The sequence below is a fragment of the Nicotiana attenuata genome, unplaced genomic scaffold (assembly GCF_001879085.1).
Source record: "Nicotiana attenuata strain UT unplaced genomic scaffold, NIATTr2, whole genome shotgun sequence".
In the NCBI taxonomy this organism is placed as follows: domain Eukaryota; kingdom Viridiplantae; phylum Streptophyta; class Magnoliopsida; order Solanales; family Solanaceae; genus Nicotiana; species Nicotiana attenuata.
Window position 1 is genome coordinate 276,855 of NW_017670702.1, and position 7,096 is coordinate 283,950.

A 7,096-nucleotide genomic window follows, 5' to 3' on the forward strand; every position below is an offset into this window, starting at 1 on the left:
ACTGGTGCAATGGTTATTTGGGGAGAGGAATTTACTGAAATAGAAGAGAGTGTGAGCAAAACAGGGGGAAGTGGGTCTGGCGAAGCTGCTGAGGGGTTGGTTCAACTTGGAATAGTTATAGATGAACCTGTTCCATCTGAATAGGAAACCCTCACGGACCTACTGATAGAGTTATCAATGGCACCAAAACTCATGCCATTCCCTATGGTTTCATTCTCACAACTATGCTTTCACGTTTCAAGGTACCTACGAATAAGTGGGGTTAATACTCTGCTTGCTTGCGATTATGAAGTCAATGTCATTCCTAATGAACCCGGTTCATTTAAAAAGACACCTATCAATAGCAAAGCTAGAGTCTTGGTACAGGAGAGTGAGGCAAAGGATATTGAGATAGGAAGGCTGAAGACACGATTGGTTTAGGCAGAATTTGAGAGAGATGTTCTCAGAACTGAACTTGTAAGGAAAAAGGAGAAGAATGATGGAACTCTTCAAGACATGCTGAAACTTCTCCAAGAAAATAACCCAGCCCCTACCTCTTGCAAGCCTTATATCCTAGCCTAGTGTAGATCAACCAGTGACCCAGTTCGGAACGTTTTGTTTCTTTTGCTCATGTTTTCAGTATTTTTATTTCTTCTTATTCTTTGTGGTAGAATCTTATCAATCATCAATGAAGGTCACTATTTTTGCTCTAACTGTTTGTTTATATTTCTTTGATGGTTGAAATTCTTAGTTTGATATATGATGATTAATCTATATTTGCATTTGAAGTAGCCCCAGTGGCCATGAGTAAGTTTTAAAATCTGGTTATCTCACATTTTACGCAACTTTTCGATGATGCCAAAAGGGGGAAAAAGGTTGTGCTTTACACTTTGAACAGTGATGTTTATAACCTAATGTACCTGGTCCTTGATGATAAGTGATATAAAGGAAAAATGTTTCTAACATTGTGTTGATTTTGAGCTGAGTTCTGGCAGGGCCTAAGTGTATGAAAAGCACAGTGTTTGTCATCATCAAAAAGGGGGAATTTGTTGGCCCAAGTAAAGGTTAGTTTTGAAGACTGACAAAGGAACTCAGACATAAACCAGGTCCATCCAGTGGTCCATCCCTCACGTTCACAAAAACGGGCAGATTCAAGCATGTGGGATGCACGTGAAGGAGATAAGCTTAAATTGGTGTATTTAATATCTCCTGATCGAAAAGGTTGCATAATTGATAAGGAGAAGGACTCCTTAATCAAAGAGAACACAATTCAAGATAGTGAAGGAGTTAGAAGTTGAAATCAACTAGAACTCTTCCACCAAGGAGGAGTTGCATCAGAACTCTAGTTATTTCTTCATCTACTAACTCTATAAATTGCAGGATGTTCTCACATTAAATTGTTGCACAAAAACGCAGAAGTTAAACGTGAATTGGGAGCAAAATAGCAAGGCTTTTTTCAAGCAACTCGTGTGTGATTCAAGTGTGCAAACCTGAAGCTACAAGAACCAGATTGAAGAACCAGCTCCATAAAGAGTTTTATGTGTCTTTCTTTATTTCTAGTTCAATTGTAGTAGGTGTTTTATATTGTACCTTTCAGCTTTATCTAGAAGCAATTGTAATAGGTAATTTGAGTATTCAAGTTAGAGTTAACTTGAAGTTGTCGCAGCAGTTAGAGGCTGGTTGCCACAACGGGATTAGAGTTAATCCTTAGGTTTACAAAGAGTTTTGTAAATGCAGTTTTGGCTCAGTGATTTTAGTGGAAGTTTGGGAAAATCCTACTGAGTAGTAGGTCGTGGTTTTTTCACCTTTTGAGCCAGGTGTTTTTCACGTAAAAATCTCCGTGTTCTTTATTTTATGTACTTTTAATTCCGCAAACAGTAGTGATAAGTACACCTAGAAGAACCAGGTCCTTCCAGAAGCAGTTTAAGCGAAAAATTGAGTACCACACAAATCACCCCCCCTCTTGTGTGGTATTGACGTTTAGAACATCAAGAATGTGCCGCTGAGACTTAAAGGTAAGTTCTATAAGGTTGTAGTTAGACCGACTATGTTGTATGGAGCAGAGTGTTGGCCAGTCAAGAACTCTCATACCTAGAAGCTAAAAGTAGCTGAGACGAGGATGTTGAGGTAGATGTGTGGGCATACCCGGTTGAATAAGATTAAGAATGAAGTTATCGGGAAAAGGTGGGAGTGGCCCCTGTGGAGGATAAGATGCGAGAGGTGAGGTTGAGATGGTTTGGGCATGTTAAGAGGAAAAGTATAGAATCCCTAGTTAGAAGGTGCGAGCGGTTAGCCTCGGTGGGTAGCAGGAGGAATAGAGGTAGGCCTAAGAAGTCTTGGGGAGAGGTTATTAGGCGGGACATGGCGCAGCTGGAGCTGACTGAGGACATGGCCCTAGATAGGAGGATGTTGAGGTCAAAGATTAGGGTAGAAGGTTCGTAGGTAGTCGATCGTTTCTCTTTGTCTTACTCAATTCGCTAGCATTAGTGTTAGTATGATATTTTTTATCCATAGATGGCTATCATTACCTAGAGTTTGACTGCATTATTGGATTCAATCTTATTTCATTTTGCTGTTATTCCTACTTGTTGAAATTACCTTTTCTTTTTCAGTCGTTCTCTAGCCGAGGGTCTATCGTAAACAACCTTTCTTCCCTTCTAGGGATAGGGGAAAGCATGCGTACATCCTACCTTCCCCAGACCCCACTTATGGAAAACTACTGAGTTTGTTGTTATTGTTGTTTTTTTTGCTTTAAAATGATGAACAATCATTGAACTTTGTTAGTTTAAGCCAAAGCCGAGGGACTATTGTGTAAAGGAGGAATGCCAAAAGAAAAGGGTAAAAAAAAAAAAGAAAAACTTCCTCCTATTTTTTCATTAAAAAAAAGATTTTTTTGTATATATACGAATTTTTAAACTTATTTATCCGATTTATCTAAAATTTTTATATTTACATAAAGTAACTAAAGGTTTTTATAAAATATATGCAAAATTCGATCAAAATCTACAGTTTATCTACAACTTGAATATATTTTTTTGTGTAGATCCGATAAAAAACTACAATTTACATACATATTTCATACTGCTTGTATATAATTTATTAGTTGTATATATTTTATATGTCATTTCTACAGCTGAAATACAAAATATATATAACTTGTTTAAGTTTTCTTCTTCGAATTTCGATCTGAAATTCTAAGTAAAACAACCTCGAATCTTCATCAAGTTCTCTTAAAATTAAGATATAAACCCCAAAAAATATTCTCAGTCATTTATACAACACCTAATCCGAGTAAATAATAATTTCACAAATTTTAATTTTTTGAATTTAGAGCTTCGAAACTTTTTAATGCCTATCTATGGAGTTTTTAATTGATTAACAGGATTTTCAATTCAATCTACTCGCTTCTGATTAATATTATTTAGTTTATTGATTCCAAAAAGCTAAAAGAAACCTACTTAGAGAGATTAAGCTAGCATCATAGAATTAAACCAGCAAATATGTAGAGTACAATAAACAGTGATACAATTTAAAAACAGAAAGTCGAATGAACTGAATTGCGAATTGCAATATTCTAAGTTCTCTGTTTATATAGTACAATTAATTTTGTTATTTAGCATTTGGATTAAAAAAGGTTTGATCTTTGTTTTACTTCGAGGATGGTTGCTTTCATTTGAGTTGGAATAATAAGTTGTACTGTACTTTTTTAATGGAAAGAGAAGTCCATTGTCCGCAGGGAAAAATTGGAGATGCCTTTTTAATGGTAATTTGCAAAATTTTGTATAAATAGTAAATTACATATACTAATGTAATTAAGTGATAACCTCTTTAAAAGGGATAATAAGTTATAATGTGATATAGATAATTAAAAATTTCTTAAAAAAAGGGCTTGCGTAAGCTTTTCAAAGAAAATCTAGATACCTTTTACTTTTTGTTATTCTTGGTTGACATTTGAAATTGAAAGAGATTATGGAGTCCACAACCTAAGTAACTACTTTTTGGACTCAAGAGGCCAAAATAAGTGTATAAAAGAACGGGATACTATTTTATATATAGCGCATATTTTACATGCGCTATACGCTAACGGCCAATTATCCCGTTAATGTTTAGCGCATGTAAAACATGCGCTATACCGGATATAATGACTACGATCGGTATAATGCATGTAATACATGCGCTATGTGTATAGCTCATGTAATACATGTGCTATACTATTATTTCATGTACCTAAGGAATCTATAGTTGCTTACTTAAGGTCGAACGTTCATTCTCGAAAAAATCATTCTCGAGTGAATTTGAACCAATTTGCTTTTGTTCTTCAGCATCCTTTATACATCCCTTCATCTTCATCAATATATACAAAGCTCTTTTTGAATTTTTCTACAATGTCTGATGAGCAAAATATTATGGTTGCGTTATATTAAGGCAGCGAGGGTGTGATGGAGAATAACTGGGTACACTATAGTTGTTCTCCATAGTGTATTGTTAAGTTGCCACTTACATTCGAGTACCACACGTTGGTATCTTTGATGTGTAATAGGATGAGTGTGAGTAAACGTTTGGTTAATCTTAAGGTAGCCGGAAGATATCCGTATTCGCTTACTCCACAAGGAGTGGCTTGTTATGCATGTTTAACATCGATGACGATGAAACTCAACAAGATTTGAGAACTCCAGATGAACACATGGATGTTCTTGTGTTAAGCATGCTGAAAATGTACGTAAAGTCCGAAGACGTCAATAGGACTGATGTTCCACAAAGTAAGGCCAACACTCAACCACCTAGTGGTGTTTTCAGAGTTGTTTTATCTGAACAAGTTCCTTATGAAAGAGTCTGGCATGATCTAAAATTATCTCCACGGGTTAACAAGAAGCAAGGATACAACTTCTCACCAATGCAGCAACATGGAGGGTCGTCAAATTTACAAAATTCACAGGCTGAGTGGTAAATTGCAACTTATCTTAATGTAGTATAACTATTTGTTTTAAGTATAATAATAGTAATAACTCTTATTTCTTTCATAGTGGTTACCGATCATATATGAAATTTACAAGTAATAAACGAACCAACAGTGGGAGTCTACCTACTTTTAGAGGGATGGATCATGCTGGTCAATCCTCGAGTCATCAGCAATTTGGTAATATGCATCATGGCTATCTACAAATTATGAATGGTATATTTAAGCATTAAAGTTAATAAACTATATTGAGATATACACAATATTATTCGATTGGTTGTGCAGGGAAAATGAGCAACATGACGGTCTTGTCCTGACTCAGTTGGCAGATGACGATATTTTGAATCAGGATATGGTTGATGCACAGAGTAGGGAAGATGATAGTGATTATGACAGCAATGTTGATGAGTCAGGCGAAGAAGCACCCTTCTCTAATGAAAGAGATAATGAGGAACTACACATCACAGATGAGAGTGACAATTAGCAACTAGATTTGACGATGGAGCATGATGCCACCACTCAGCATGCTCAGTATATGCAGAATCCACCTACCGTTAGACCAGCAATGTATAAGTCGCGTGTACCTTTCATTCAAGGGAGATTCCCTACCTTGATCACTTTCCAGGTATGCCGTATATGGATGCCCTCATAAGGGATCTTGATGATATTCGTACAACAATGTGGGATGAAAGTAAACCATCGGAGGTGCTACAAAAGTATGCTTTTCAATGACAAGGCTCGCCTCAGTAGGGCGGTGCGAATTTACAGCATAAAAAACTGTCGTGAGATCGAGGTTGTTGAGTCATATATATATATATATAAGGTGGTTTGTCGTAGATGGGACCAAGGTTGTAAGTGGATGTTGCATGGGAGAAAGATGAAAATTAATATATGGGTGGTGAGGAAATACATTGGCAAGCATACCTGTAATATGGACACATTCAATGGGATCATTTTAACTTGAACATTAATTTGATTTTCCTTGTCTTGATTCCACACAATGAATCGTTAATAAGGTACAAGACGAAGGAGTGCATAACATCAGTTGCACAGGTATATAGGTGTACCATTATCAAAAGAAAGGTATTTCTCAGGTGTAAACGTGTGGTTGAGATTGTTTATGACAACTGAGATAAGTCATTTGCGGCTCTAGAAAGGTACATGGCTGCTTTGCAACTCTTTAATCCCGGGAAAGTTGTTGAATGGAAGCACGGCCGTCGTCCTGACATTCTAGAAAACATATTCAGATATGTGTTTTGGGCATTTAAACCATCCATTGATGGTTTTGTTTATTGTAGCCGGTAATCTCCATAGACGACACACATGTGTATGGAAAGTACGATATAAAGATGTTGATTGCCGTTGTGGTAGATGCTAATGGCCAAATATTTCCCCTTGGCTTTGCTATTTATGGCAATGATAGTCAAGAGACTTGGACATGATTTTTAAACCACTTGAAGGAGCACGTTGTGAGACAATGTTAAGGTATTTGTCTAATATCTGATCGGCACACTGGGATTTTAAGTTTTTTGTGTGCTTTGGATGAATGGATGGAGTCGTATTGCTACCACCATTAGTATGTCAGGAATTTGAAGGCCGAATTCTAGAGGGCTAATTCGAACAATAGGTTGTATGATCTAATGTGGATGATTGCAACAGATTATCAAGAGAGAACAGGAAGACGATGGAGCTTATGTTTTGTTGAGGGAAATTGATATTGAGAAATGGACTCCGCATAAGAATGGTGGTAGAATATGGGAATTTTAACTACAACTGTCTCGGAGTATTTCAAGGGGTTGTTGAGGTTAGCCTGTGGACTGTCAGTCACAGCCATGGTGCGGATATCATTCAAGCAGATGGCAGAGAAGTTCATTGACAGATTCCACAGTGCATCCTCCTCGGTTGAAAGTGATTTTCAAATTATGCCAAAAACTGATGCAACGGTTTGAGCGTTATAGGAAGCAGTCACAGTGACATAAAGATTTGCAATACTGCAGTAATTGAAATATTTTTGAAGTTCGAACTAGTTTGCATCAAGGCCGTTGTACTAATACCTACAATATCAATGAGAGCACGCGGTTATGTTCATGTTATAAATGGAGGATTTACCACATGCCATGCTCTTATACCATGACCTGCTTTCAACAAACTAGGTTTGCG